This window comes from Uloborus diversus, chromosome 1 (assembly GCF_026930045.1).
Source record: "Uloborus diversus isolate 005 chromosome 1, Udiv.v.3.1, whole genome shotgun sequence".
Classification (NCBI taxonomy): Eukaryota; Metazoa; Arthropoda; class Arachnida; order Araneae; family Uloboridae; genus Uloborus; species Uloborus diversus.
In genome coordinates, this window is record NC_072731.1 from 117,397,932 (window position 1) to 117,413,576 (window position 15,645).

Consider the following 15,645-nt stretch of genomic DNA (forward strand, 5'->3'; position numbering starts at 1 on the left):
TTCAATAAACAATTTGTGAAAGATCCGTTTTAGTTTATCAGAATTTTGTGAAGAGTCCATTTTGGTTGATCGGGATGTTGTGAAAGGTCCGTTTTGGTTGATCGGATTTTTGTGAAGGGTCCGTTAATGGACCCAAATTTCCTTTGGCCAGACCTGTGATTATGTTTATAGGTGTAAAGTAATTAATAACTAAAAATCTTTGAAGATTTTAAAAAAATCTGATTTAAATCAAAAAAATCCGACTGCTTTGATTTTTTTTTTAAATAAAAAAAATCATGAACCTTGATTAGAAGTTGAAAACGGAATGTGTTTAAGACACAGGCCAAGCATTCAGTAATAGTTGTGCATTTAAAAGAAAATGAATTACTCAAGTTTTTTAATCTTGCCATTTTCATTTCAACTTGTTTTGTGAAAAGGTGACAGGACGGGCCAAAAGGGATGCAGCATGAACCAACATAGCATGTGCACTGCCCAGGTAGGAAAAGAGCAATTATTATTTACAAATATTAAAAAAAAAAAAAGTTGAACCCAATAGTGTGGCATATAGGCTCACTGTGTCCAAACCAATGGTTGGAAGTAATGCGCTACAAATAGCGATGCTACTGTAGTAGCTAAATTTTTTAGTAGTTTGTAGTGCACTATTTTTAAAAAGTAGTTTCATACCAAAAAAAGTAGTTCGTAGCAATTTCTGGAAACTACTTTTGAATAAAGTTTCAAAAAAAAAAAAAAAAAAAAAACGAGTTTTCAAACGAATCTGACTGGTGCAAGTCTTACGCGAGTAAAACTTAAACCAATCAAATTCGCAAGACTCTGAAAAATAAGACCTGACCTCTGACATATTATTTTGACGCAATACATTCTATCTGTTTGACACCATTAGTTTGCTTGGCATGGAAATTTTGCATTGGCATGAAGTGAGATCTGTTCTTGAAATACAAATACAAATGTGATAATCAGCAACAGACTCTGACTAGGCTATTCTTCTAGTCAATTTATAAGTCCCCATGAAAGTTAATGGCCCTTTTAAAGCTATCTACCCTCTTGCTTATTATAGCCTCTTCCGGTACACTGTTCTGAGTACCCACAACCCTACTAAACTAGTAATTTTATTTGTACGACATTAACATATCCATAAAACATGCTGAGTATATAAATACAACCCAAATTTAAAATAATAGAATATCAGAACTGTTTGAACAAAACTTGTCCCTGAGTCAGGAAAAATGAACACATACAAATTAAAAAGAGTAAAACTCGTTATTCATGAATTGGCAAATCAATTTAAACAACTTTTCAAATATTATTTTAACATGGCCTATGGATCCTTAACACATTTGGAAAAAAGATAAATTTTTTATATGAGTCAAAAAATTAGAATAATCTATTCATTTATATTTGCATACCTGTTAACGGATTGTTTGTCACAAGTATAGAGCTTGGCATGCGGATAATTTTATGCTCTTTTAAAAGTGTTTTATTGCTCAAAATGGGTCATCAAGGTGATAAATAGACAAAAAAAAAAAAAAACCAAGTTACATATAGTACAATTTCGTAAAGTTAGAAAAAAACTGTCCAACTCAATTCAAATCTATGGTATATAAAATTTTAAAGGAATATAGAAGGAGACCAACTAAAAAGTAACCGAAGTAAACAAGGTAGAAAAATTTTAACACCTGTCAGAGATGAACCCAAATTAAAGTAAATCATTTAAAATAATCAAGGAAATAATGCTTCTTATGACCATAAGTGTTGGAAAGAATATATAGATATCTTGTCCATACCAACTACATTTGGACGGTTGTATAAACTGCAGTTTTAATTGCGGATCTATGAAGTAAGACCAACAATAAACAAGAAGCAGAAACGTGCACAACTCTACTGGAGCAAAGAGAATTTCATACAGGAGCAACAAGATTGGAAAAGTATTATATTCATTGATGAATCTTTTTTTGAAGTATATGTGAACAAAAAAAGGTGTTCGGGATTAACGTTTAAAAAGAAAAGCCTATGAGAGATCTTGTGTAAGACATCCTTTCCAATTTGAGACATCCTTTTGGTTTGTGGGTATATGAGGGCTACTGGAATTGGGAAATTATATATATCTTAAAATAAAACAATTTGTGACTTCAGCTGTTTATCAATAATACCACATAATACTTCATCTGAGGAATAGTAGTTACACATTTAGTGACACATTTTATCTTTCAGTAAGATTCTACTCCTTGCCATGTCATTAAATTGACTCATAGATTTAAAACAGAAAGGAATCTCGATACTGGCCAAGCAATTTTACCTATCTTAATAAGATCAAGAAATTGTGGTACCGTCAAATTGAAAAAAAGCGGTTCAAGACCTAGTGCCTGTCCACAAAATTGAGTTCATTGTCGCATTGAAAAGGGTATGGAAACAGTGACAGAAATGATTAATGTTAACAAATGGCAGAATCCGTGCGTGAAAGGACTGAAGCATTGAATCCAGCAAAAAATGACGCATTGTAGTAATTGATATTTCTTTTGAAAGTGTCTTTTTCCCCTTTAATTTGAATATTCTAATTTTTTGCCTCAATGTAAACCTTGAACACTATAAACTATTGGATTATTTTGTCTAAGATTATTTTTAATTGAGTATATTTGAAATGGAATGTGCACTTTAAGGTCAAAGAAAAGTGGCACGTTCGTTTAAATACCTAATTTGCACTTATATTTGGTTAGAATCAACTTTTTCCCAAAAACTGAGAAGTATTCTATTATTTTGAATTTAGGTTGTATATTACTAGGAGGTGGCATCAATAAAAACTCGAAAAATATAACAGTTATAAAATATTTTTAGTCTATAAATCTTTGTTTTGTATGTATGTCTCCAAGCATTTCCATTTGACTTTCCCATTGAGTTTATTTTCTACTGTATATAATATTCTAATCATTTGTGTTTTTAGCTTTATGAAATTTTAAAGCTAATGATTCTATTTTAATTAAATGATTACTTCATAATCGAAAATGTATTAGAATAATATAACTAATATTATTACACCATAGCAATAAATTTATCTAATCAATTTATTTTTCATTTCGTCCATTTTGCCCAGTTTCTTCCGGCATCCTGGACTTTTTACAAAAAAGTGGACAAAATAACAACCCTGTTTCTTGCAAGGAATATTCGTAAAAAATGTCTGGATTGACGAATCGGCTCAATTTATTTTTTCATTGAATTTTTGAGGGTTTATTTATTTAGATTAGTTAATTAACAGTGTTTTTGAGGATATCTCCCAAATTAATTTTTGATTTGATGTGTTTGTTTTAATGTTTTTTTTATTGTTTTATTAAAATTCATTTGTCTACTTATAGTAGTATTTTACTGCATTTTTTGGGGTTTATTTATTTTGTTTACTTAATAATTAGTTTTTGAGGAGTGAATTATTCAAATTAATTTCTGTTTTGCTGTGTTAAGTTTGTTTTAATGCTCTTTTACCGTTTTACTAAAAATATATCTATCTAGTTTTTGTATCATTTTATTGTATTGTTCTGGGTTTATTTATTTAGATTCAGGGCTGGCAAGTTTCTGCCGGGGCGGTTAAAACCACTGGTAGAAACTGGTTAAAACCGGCATGGAAAAAACCACTTTCTGCCACATTTTTGGCAGAAAATGGCAAAAACTCTCAAAATGACAAAAAAAAAAAAAAAAAAAAAAACTATTGAGAGACAGTAGAAAATGCATGGAAAAAATAATTAATTGTTAAACAAAGCACAGTTTAATTAACAATATTATAATAATTCAGACTCAAATGTTATATTGTTTAGACCCTGCAGTTGCTTCTTGGAAAAAGTGGTTCCAAAAATGTAAATAGTTTCTCAATTTAATATGCACGAATGAGAAACTTTAGAATATTCTTGCAACAGAAGACCAGCAGGCAACGCATCAAGGAACAAGCAATATTCATAAAACTTTCAAATTGTATATTTTTTTAAACTGGTCCATCATGTAGTAACTAGGGTAGTGGTAAAAATTCGACTGGGAAAAATGAGTTTCGAGAAGTGGGGTCAATTTGTTTTGCAAAACTGTGATATTACGTACAAAATCTAGATTAATATTGGGAAGTAAAATTTGACTTTCTTCTTGAAGCACATGATAATTTCAACCACAAGTAACTTAGATGAAGCTTATTTGTGAACAAATTACAAACAGTAATGCCAGTTTAATTCTGTATGTCACTCCTCTAACCTAAGAACCCATATGATTTTAGTCCTTTGTTATATTAATCCAAATATTACGAGCATCAGCAATTGAAAAGTTCCCTTTCTGAACTAAATCAGGGTATTAGCATAACATTTTATTTTTTTACAATGATGAAATGAAGTTTAACTTTTTAGTTTAAACAATTATCGTTTGGTAATTGCTTAAGTTTTTTAAGACATTTTTAGTTTTTGCCCGTTTCTGCCGGTTTTAACCAGTTTCTGCCACTGGCACGGCAAAAACTAGTTTTTGCCGGCAGAGAGCCAACCCTGTTTAGATTAGTTTATAATCAGTATTTTTTTTGTGCATTAAATTATTCAAATTAATTTCTTTTTCGATAGGTTAAATATTTGTTTCAATGCTTTTTACCGTTTTTTTTTCTTTTTTTAGTATTTATTTGCCTAGTTTTTGTTGCATTTCAATGAAATTTTGAAGGTTTATTTATTTAGATTAGTTCATATTTAGTGTTTTTAAGCAGTTGAGTTTTTTAGTATTAATGTCTCGAAATTTATTTGTTTTTGAACCTTTTGTTTACATTTTATTTTTCCAATTTCTTGTATTTCTGTTTCAAAACCTCCATTTCATTCATTTTCCAGTAGGTTTTTAAAAAAACATACGTTTTCCCCTTTTTTTTCATTGGCAGAGCGTGAAAAATAGCGCCTAGGCTTTGGTGTCAAAAAATTTGGAGAACTTTGAAAAAATCGCCAAAACGCATCTTTATTGAAAACTTCCCGAGTTTTACACTTTAACGGACACGATCAGTTATTCAATGAAATAACTAGGTGTTCTATAAAATAACGGATTTCATACTTTAATGGTAACATATACATGAAATACACCGCCAGCTCAGTCATTCCAGCTGAGGACTGCAGTTACGTGCTTATTAGCACTCATCAGCCCAGCTTAGGAAGTGACTGAGCTGGAGGTGGAAAACCTCTTAAGGAAGCCTAGAGTGCCAAACTGGTAGCTAATATAAAATTAGCACTGACCAGACAAGTGACCGAAGTATAGTGCCTAGAAAGAGTACTGTGCTGACCGGCGCTTTTTTCCCCGCGATTCTTGAAGACAAATTGTATGAAAACCGCTAGAGGGCAGTGTAGTCGAGGAGCACGTTCAATTTCGCGGTGTTTACATTAGTAGACGTGGGATTTTTATTTAGTTCCGCGTTTCTCTTTTTTACCTTTATTTCGTGAATATTTCATGAAACAGCATTTAAGGCTTTTAATGGAGGCACCAAAGTTGAACATTAGAAAAAATAAAGCATCTTGTTTTGTACCAGGGTGCAAAAGTGGATACAAAACATTCAACGAAAAAGTTATGCTTTTTAAAGCTCCAGCAGATGAAGAAAAACTAAAGTGGAATTCGTTAATTCCCAGATTAGATAAAGTTTTTGATAAATATTGCTCAATTTGTGCTCTGCATTTCGAAAAACATTTTATTGAAACACATTTTAAGCATATTATAAATGGTGAGGAAGTTTTGATTCCTCGGGGAAAACCTTTTTTGAAAGATGAGGAAATTCCGACAATTTTCCCCAATCTGCCAACATACTTTACTAAAAAATTACCAAAGGAAAGGTCCATCAGGAACTATGCAGTTACAAAAAATGTTCCCTGTTTGAAAAAATAAAACTTGATTTTTCCGCAGATGAAACTGAAATAAGCAAGTATAAATCTATTATAAATGAAATTGTTCATATTAATTTGCCTAACAAATATTGGGTTTTTATGAAATTTTAAAAAATCTCCAAATATTGTAGTTTTTGTATATAATGAAAATTATGTAGAAAATATTAACGATAAAAAGATCATTATTGAAGTAGACACAAAGACAAGGATGTTTTCAAAACAAAATTTTACACAATTGACGCTGAAAATTTCATACTTATATTTTAAGGCAAATGTATTATCAATCGAGATGGCTTAGGGCGCAGTTTGTTGTTGTTTTTAATGCCACTTGGGAGACTCAAGCCCCATTCATGTAGCCAGCATGAGTTTAAAGCAGAAAGGAGCGACTCCTGAGTCAATGAGGCCCCTAAATGAGAAAGAGCTTGACTTGGGCACGGTATATGGTAGCACCACCTCTACAGTTTATAGGTCTGGAGAATAGGTTGGAAATCTCCAGCAATGCTATGCCTGGTAACTGTTAGCGACCAACCATAAGACTTTCGGACAAACGGAATCAATGAGCACGTAAGTTATATTCTTAAAAAAGTTTTTTTTCTTGAATTTCAGCCTTTTAAAATCCTGTACAAAATTGATAATTATTATTGTTATCGTCCCCCGTTATCGAGATAAAAGGTATTTAAGTCTCCCGAAGATTTAAGAAAAGTGGCAAATTTAAACACTTGGTGAGGATTGAAGGTACCAATTTCTCACCGACGATTTCCTCGTCTGCATGTGGCAGGACATCCATTTCTACAGAGCATGAGAAAGATGTCTGTTCCCATCGAAACTCGTTAAATTTGGAGCATCAAGACTCGCTTTTCTTAAAATTCCCATAGGCTTTAAAATCTCATATATCGACAACGGGAAAATATTTTTTTTGCGTTTAAAAACATGTATCACAATGTTCTTTTGATCGCTACTTATTTAGATTTTTTAATTGTAACACTGTCATGTTGTTTCTCGATTAAGGGTAGGGAGATTCAGAAGCTGCGCTTCCTTTTAAAAGAACATTTTAAAGCCATCATAAGCAATGTTAGACAAAGGAGAGGGACGAGGAGGTTCCCCTTTTGTTTTTAGTTTTTAAGGATACATTTCTTTCGCTATTTTACATATGGGATAAAAGATAAAAATACATAAATACTTTTTTTTTGACAGTGATAACGTCAGATTCAAAAACTACTTCTATTTCGATAATAATTGACAACAAAACCGTTTGCTGACAAGTTCTAAAGAAGGTTGTAAAAATAAGCAAACTAGTAGTTTGACGTTGATGAGTATTACCGAAAATTCAACAAATAATCAAGCCAGCTGTTTGCCAATTGCAGTTATTTGCAAATTAGTATGTAGTTATATATGTGATCGGAACAAGTGGCCTTATTATTTTTTTTTAATGTAAGGAAAGTCCTTGAAAATTAAAAAAAAAAAAACAGGTTGGAATCGGTAAATTTTCAAAAGACTCTGACTCTTCGACTCAGACTGAGATGCCCTGATGATTTTAATTAGCTTCAAGAATTTAGAAGCAGTGTTATTTTGAATCTAGTGGTACCCGCACGACTTTGCCCGGAGGAGAAAATTAACAGATCATTTAATTAGCCTGCATATTTACAAATAATGGATGATGAATTTCTCGCCAATTAGCTATGTTCATTCGATCTTCCCATGTTACGATTTTACGTCATGAAAATTTTGTAATTTTATCGTCCATTTTATGATAATTTTGCTTCGGAAACTGTTCTTAAAATTGAAATAAAAAAATAACAAAATCAAATTTTTGAAAAATCGCTTCGAGGTACACACCCCCATGCTACAAACTAACTTTGTACTAAATTTCATGAAAATCGGCCGAACGGTATAAGGTGCTGTGCGCGTCACAGAGATCCAGACAGAAGGACTTCCAACTTTATTATTAGTAGAGAAATAAGAGACGCGCAGTTATTGAATACTTAGGGAGCCATTCATTAATTACATAAGGGTGATTTTGGCAATTTTTGACCCCCCTAACCCCATGTAAGGGTACGTAAGATTTTTCACCCCCCCTCCCCCCATTCTTATGTAAGAATCCATTTCGTTTCTCAAAATGATAAAATAACAAATCTTGGAATCGTTATTAAATTCACATTATTAAATTAAACCTTTTGCGTAAAGAAATAGTTACTGAAAAGTTAGAATCTAAACTAAATGTTTTTTTGACTTTTTTTTTTTTTTGTTTTGACATAATATTAATTACAAATAAAACATGCCATACACAATGCGATTTTTTTATTATATTTTACACCATAAATTCTTTGTAAAAAAAAATGAAAAAACATCTTATCCTAATCAGGGTTGGCTTTCTGCCGGCAGAAACTAGTTTTTGCCGTGCCAGTGGCAGAAACTGGTTATAACCGGTTAAAACCGGCAGAAACTGGCAAAAACTTAAATTGTCTTAAAAAACTAAAGTAATTACTAAATGATTTTTGTTTAGGTAAACAAAAATTTTTTTAACTTCATTTCAAAGATAAAAAATAAAATGTTATGCTAGTGCCCTTGATTTAGTTCAGAAAGGGAACTTTTCAATAGCCGATGCTCGTAATATTTAGATTAATCTAACAAAGGATGAAAATATCATATGGGTTCTTAGGATAGAGGAGTGACATACAGAATTAAACTGGCATTACTGTTTGTAATTTGCTCACAAATAAGCTTCATCAAAATTGCTTGTGATTGAAATTATCATGTGCTTCAAGAAGAAAGTGTCAAATTTTACTTGCCAATATTAATCTAGATGTTATACCTAATATCACAGCTTTGCAAAACAAATTGGCCCCACTTCTCGAAACTCATTTTTCCAGTCGAATTTTTACCACTACCCTAGTTACTACATGATGGACCAGCTTAAAAAAATAATACAATTTGAAAGTTTTATGAACATTGCTTGTTCCTTGATACATTGCCTGCTAGCTCTTCTGTTGCAAGAATATTCTAAAGTTTCTCATTCGTGCATATTAAATTGAGAAACTATTTAGATTTTTGGAATCACCTTTTCCATAAAGCAACTGCAGGGTCCAAACAATGTAACATTTGATTCTGAATTGTGATAATATTGTCAATTAAACTGTGCTTTGGTTAACAATTAATTATTTTTTCCATGCATTTTCTATTGTCTGTCAATTTTTTTTTTTTTTTTTTTTTGTCATTTTGAGAGTTTTTGCCAGTTTCCACCGAAAATGTGGCAGAAAGTGGTTTTTGCCATGCCGGTTTTAACCGGTTTCTACCAGTGGTTTTGATCGCCCCGGCAGAAACTTGCCAGCCCTGATCCTAATACATTTCTTACCTTCCAGATGCAAATGGAACATAATCTTTGCCAAATCACTTGACCGCGTAATTTCTAATGTGAAATACCGACTTGGAAAATATTACGTAAGAATGAGTTTGACGCACCCCCCCCCCACAAGTAAGGGTACGTAGGGGCTTTCCCAACCCTCTCCCCCTCGGGACCCTTACGTATTTAATGAATGGCCCCTTATAGTCTACTATTTTCATTGAAGATAAATTAGCATATAAGATAATTTTATATGCTTCAAAAAACAAATGAACACCAATGTAACAATGAGCACTTATTACAGAATTTCTCTTTTGCGCAGAAATAAGTTCAATCCGAAAAACGGGGCTTTTAAACTGCGAAATCAGCATGCAATCGCTGATTTAAAACAAGTCTGATTGAGGAGCATAACGTACTCCCCGAGAGCAGCGCCATCTGGATTTTCCTCAGATCTGACCTCACTTTTCCCCCATTGATCAGCACACTACTCTTTCTAGGCACTATAACCGAAGCAATGGTTTGGTTCAACTCGAAGATTGAAGGCAGGTGCTCACAGAGGTTCCAATTTTTTATATTTATACATAGCCGTATATGTTACTTTTTAGCAGTCTTGAATTATGTTTCACGAAGCCTTGACAGAAGTTTTTTTATCAAGTGTCCCAAATCAATGGTTTTTCAAAAGTCATTTTTTACAAATACAAAGGACAAATAGCAGAAATATGACAGTTACAATAACAAAAGATGTTTTTGATGATATTTTTTGAAAATATAGGATATATAAAACAATTTATACCACTGAAAATTTAAGTTTTTTTTTTTTTCATTTTATCATAACTTACCTACTTTTTTTCCCTGGTGTTTTGTAATTTATTTTGATTTAAATTTAGTCACAGACAACTTTTTTCATAGTAAAGAGATGGCTTTGGTATTGTGAACATTGATTTATTTTTTGAAAAGTAGATAAATAATTCCTTAAAAACACATGAGCATAAAATCAAAACTAAAATGCAATGAAAACAACATATTTTAAAAATAATAAATAAATAACAAACAAAATAAATAATTAAAATGAAACAGACAGCTGATTTTGAATTTTTTTGGATTCAATCAAGGTTTCATTTGAAAGGGTATTTCAAAAAAATAAGCGTTTTTGAACTAGTAAAACATTTATTTGAATAGGGTGGTCAAAATATGACACATTACAAAACGAATATCCACGCACAATCAAAATCAACACAGGATAGAAAAACAAAGAGGAATATTTAAATATGAATGAGATTAAATAACTTAAGATTTTTGAATTGCAGAAAAAACTAACAAAGTATTAAAAATGCTGGATCATTTAAGTTACACACCAAGATACTCAAACTTACTTTAAATTAAAAATTTGTGACTAAGAGAAAATCTCCACTCCAATAATAAGAAACTATACTTTAATGTACAATCAACTTTCTTCTTTTCAATAATTCTTAAAGTTTTTACATGGTTCTGACTAATATAGGCACTATAGTACATACACAGTACGACCTATACGCGTAAAATTGACTTTTTCTGTTCTCAATGGATCAATAATAAGACGGTATTGCCAATCTCGAAATATTAAACTAACGAAATAATATAGTAAATCAATCCTTAAAAATACGGATCACGGTTAAGATTTTCAGCTCAAGAAGACCAACGGTAACAGCAGCTGAGTTTTATGTGACATTTGTTGTTTTAACTGAAAGAAAGCCTTGTACCTCTTTTCTTGCTTCAGAATTGGATTTATTTAGTCTCTAAACTAAGTGAAGAAGTTAACTTTGTTTTAAAAGGAAGCATTTCTACTTCAGTTTGTGTGTTGTATGCATTGAGCTGTATAGTAACCCTGGAGAGCGGATGGGGTCGAATCGGATTGGGGTAGAGTGTAACCTTTGAATCTCGCCAATGTTCCCCTCGTTAGGTTTAGGAGATGGGCTTAGCATTGGAGTCTACGAGGAAGCTCGCAAGCTTTAAAAAATATTTAAAAATATCCCATTTGCTTTTTGTTATCAAATGACCGGTTTTTAACCACATCACGTTGTCGGTCTGCTGAATATGTACATCATTAAACTAAACAATTCTTTACTTTTATTTAGTAAAAGAATAAAAATTTGGCTCCTTTTCGGCAACCATTATTGCCAAGACTCGGGGTGACGTAAGATGACGTAGAAGGAGAGGGAGGGAATTTCCATCGCTCGGAGCGCTTGGAGATATGTTTTTCTTTTCCTTCGTTTTTTGTTTGTTTCGCTTAATAAGAGTAAGAATTAACAGATAATTTGTTAATTCAAATTTTAATTGTATAATTAAAAATTTTAGTATTTTTCATTGAGAATGTAGGATTATTTAACACAGTAACACAGTACTTTTTAAACAAATGCGGATTTATTTCAATTTATTAACCATTTACCTTCTGTAAAAACAGTTACACGAGTCGTAATTTTTGCGAAAATGAACGTATCGGTGACTTTGCGAGATAAAAAATTTAGTGAATTGTATGTGAATAGAACAGAAAGTTTAAATATTTCGCGTGGCTTAATTTTTCGCGATAATGATGAGCTAGCGAAAATTAAAGTAAAACGAAAACAAGGGTTTTCACATTCACAATATTGTTTTTGTTGTTTATCTCTTTTCTGCAGGGAAGTTTTAGGTTTTCTTTCTCAAATATTCAGCAGATATTTTGTAAGTATTGAGTTGTCTTCATAATATTTATTTAAAAAAAAATTTTTTTCAAAAACATTTAAAAAAAAACCCTCTTAATTTGACTTTTAGCTATAATTAAGAGGTACATACTAATTTTTTAATCACAGATTTTTTTTTTTTTGATCGTTAGAAAAGAATTTATTGAAGAAAAGAACATATCAATTTTCCTTTTACACAATTCCCAGTTTTTTTTACAGATTTGTGACGTATCGCATTATATTTTCATCTTTTTGAGAACTATTTGTTTTGCAATGTAAAGAAATAGTTGGAAAAAAAAGATATGTCTAAATTCCCAACTTTATTATTAATTATTTTAAATCGTTTATTCATTCATTCTTCGTTGATAGAAAAAAGTACAAATTATGTATTAATGTCCTCTTGGTTTAATCATTATGAAAATGTTTGTAAGTAATACCCTGTATTTTTATACAATTATTGTAAAATTATATAAGGTTAAACAGTTTATAGGTATAAAATTTCAAAAAAAAAAAAAAAAAGATTTTGCGACCACATTGGAAGAAATTAATATTTGACTTTCTTTTTGAACACTCCGTAATGTGAACACTCCCGATATTCTGAACACATTTTGATGGCGAATCCATATAGTAAGATATCCTGCTGTTGCTTTTGCGGCGACAATGTTTCATCCAATCCCCCTTTATGGTGCAACCCCCCCCCCCCCCAATCAGAATATTTTTGTTCCATTCCATAAGTGTCCAGGTTAGAAATAATTTACTGTACAATATTTCTGCTCTTTAAAGAAGATTTATTAGCTTAAGGGCTTTTTGAAAACATTATTAAAAAACCCATGATATTGTTTATTTTATTTTTTAATTGTATCGGGGGGGGGGGTTACCTTTCGGTGCCCCTCCCAAAAATTATTTCTGTGTCCGCCCTTGCACGTATGGGGGATTTTTGTTTGTGAAATATTTTTTTATATTTCTAAAAAAATTTTGAAAAAAAAAAAAAAAATAGAACCGACTTCAAAATTGCTCTAAAAAGTGAAAAATAATTTTATTCTTCAAACACCATCGATAATACTTTTAAACATAATTTTTGAAGTTGGCGCAAAAACGATCGATATCCATTCACAGCCATAACTCAACTACAAGTATAAATTTAACCACTTCCAGTTTCTTCACTACCACATGCGTTACGCATTGATGACAGCATATTTGAGTAACGATATAAATGTTCCGTTCCTAAGTTTGGATGATTTTTTGATAAAAATATGAACGAAGCATGGCTACAATGGATTTTACTTTTTGTTTTTGCGCCAACTTCAAAAATTATGTTTAAAAGTATTATCGATGGTGTTTAAAGAATAAAATTATTTTTCACTTTTTAGAGCAATTTTTAAGTCGGTTCTATTTTTTTTTTTTTTCAAAATTTTTTTATTTCATTCTTTTTAGTGTAAATGTAGATATTTCAGTAAAAGTAAGAAGTTACCTAGTAAGAAGTGCGGCTCTATATCACTGTATTGCTTTAGAAAAGCCTTTATTCAAAATTATCATTACAATTACTATTAATGTTACAGTTATATGGCACCAAACTTTTATAGCAATGAGTTTCATATTGTCGCGTAGATGAAGATAGCGAAGACAATGTAAAAGCCAAATGAAGCGAATACTCGTTAGTCTCAACTCGAGATCTTAATTCAGAACCACGAATGAACGTTACATCTCCTTATATACAACTTGAAAAAGTGCTGGAACTTTCCAGACTTGAAAAGATACAGAAATTAATAGAACATTCGAGAAAATACGGAAAACAGTAGAAATGAAATTTTAGTAAAATTCACTTTGTCCTAGTCGGGATTTGAACCCAGGTTGCTCGTGTGGAAGACGAGAATTCTACCACTGAGCCACCGTTATCCACGGATGACAAGTGCGAACTTTGCTACAATATCATTTTAATCATTTAATAGGGAAATTTACTGTTTTTTGCCCATAACTTTTTTTCTAAAGAACAAATATGGTCAAACAAAGTAATGGGACCTAAGTTGAATTATCCTCTATCCATTAAAAAAAGAATCATCAAAATCGGTTCACTAGGTGAGACGCTATGAGTGGACAAACAAAAAAAAAAAAAACATACATACGGTATGAACTGATAACCGCCTCCTTTTTGAAGTCGGTTAAAAATAGGTTTGTGACTGAATTGAAACTCATTATTTCAATCAAGTCCATGTTCTTGTATGCTATGTATAATAGTACAATTACTTCCAATTGTTCCTAAAAATGAAGATGAAAGAAAGAATAAAATTTCAACTCAATACATTTGTAAAAAAAAATATGTATTTCAGTTCCTGTTCGTACTATAAATAAAACAAGTGTAATAAATCAACGAATTCAAAAATCGAAATATAAAATTCATGAAACCATTTCTTGTATACACAAAACAATACAAATGATAATAATGAAATGATACAAGTTTTCTATAGTAAGTCAAATATACACTTCTTGTTGACTTTGATTGCATGAGCAAAATATGTAGAAAAATAAATTTTTGAATTTTTAAAAACTGCGGAAAATGAAACAAAGATATGATTTTAAAGCAAAGAAATGTATTTTGTAGGGCAGAAAATAATGTTTGAGTAGTAAAATTTCCGCATTGGAGTAACAAAAAATTATTTTGGAGTGAGAAATGCTAAATTTAGGAGTGAAGGGAAGAAAAAAAAACAGCTATATATTTGCCCCGCAAAAAGGGGGAAAACAAAGAACATGAGACGTAGAAAGTATAAAAGAGAATTAGGCAAAGTGAGACAGGAAGAAGAGTGAGACAGCAAAAATTTCTTTTATGTTTAGGCTAATTCCAGCCTGGTAAAAGTTTTGAAAGATCAATTCGACATTCTGTGAACAGTAGCGTAACTATGGGGTCTAGCTCCCCTGGCGAACTAAAGAAATTACGCCCCCCAGTCGCCCACATTAAACCCCAGTCGCCCACATTGCAACTCATTGTGTCCTCAAAAAAAAAAGTTTTTTTTTCTTATTTTCTTTTTTAGAATTGTTTTCAACGATGCTCAATGTTCCAAAACTCTTAAAAATTTTTTGTTTAATCAGCCGACATGCCGCCCCTCTTTCTGTTGCGCCCCTGGCGGTAGCCACTCCTGCCAACCCCTAGTTACGCTACTGTCTGTGAACAATATTTAAACAAAAGGTTGCTTTCAAACCTGATGCAAAGTGATGTGTGCCTTGTTCACATGTTTGTAAGAGCAATTAACAGCGCAACAGCAAGGCATGATGTAAATTCAAGAGTCGGTGTGTGTATTATACGGACATTAAAGTACAAGTTATGCATACATACTTTTTTTTTCCTTACTGTAAACTTAAGAAAAAATTACTAGTGACATACAAAAAATAACAGCAATAAAAGGAGCTGAAGGAGACTGATTCTGAATGAAACTAAGCATGAGTTTAACGTCAATAGAGAATGAATGGATCGTTGGAATAAACTGGATATGGATATGTTGTGAGAAAGTGGACGCTTTGAATCAATCGCGAGAAAGTGTTTTTCTGCAATGATCAATGCTTGTTTTTCTTCTGCTTTTTATCGAAAGCATCACTTTGCTGAGGGTGTGTGTTCTTCGAATGAAACCCCCCTCCCCCGCTTGAAGATAGTAGTACAAAGAAGACAACACTTAAAAGGTCCTCTTTTCCCCTAAAACCGTAATAAAACTGTCCTCTTCCTCCTTGCGTTGACGAATTGTTTTCCGCCCATTTCCGTGGG

At 31.8% G+C, this 15,645-nt stretch overlaps 1 protein-coding gene across 1 annotated transcript in view; it reads right to left on the reverse strand.

Moving 5' to 3' along the window:
* LOC129219145 (synaptophysin-like) overlaps positions 1-10,678 on the reverse strand; it is a 43,484-nt gene extending 32,806 nt beyond the window's left edge. Inside the window, exon 1 of the mRNA XM_054853468.1 lies at positions 10,572-10,678. The gene's annotated coding sequence lies outside the window, so the exon portion shown is untranslated. The remainder of the gene's footprint in view (positions 1-10,571) is intronic.
* Positions 10,679-15,645: the final 4,967 nt, after the last annotated feature.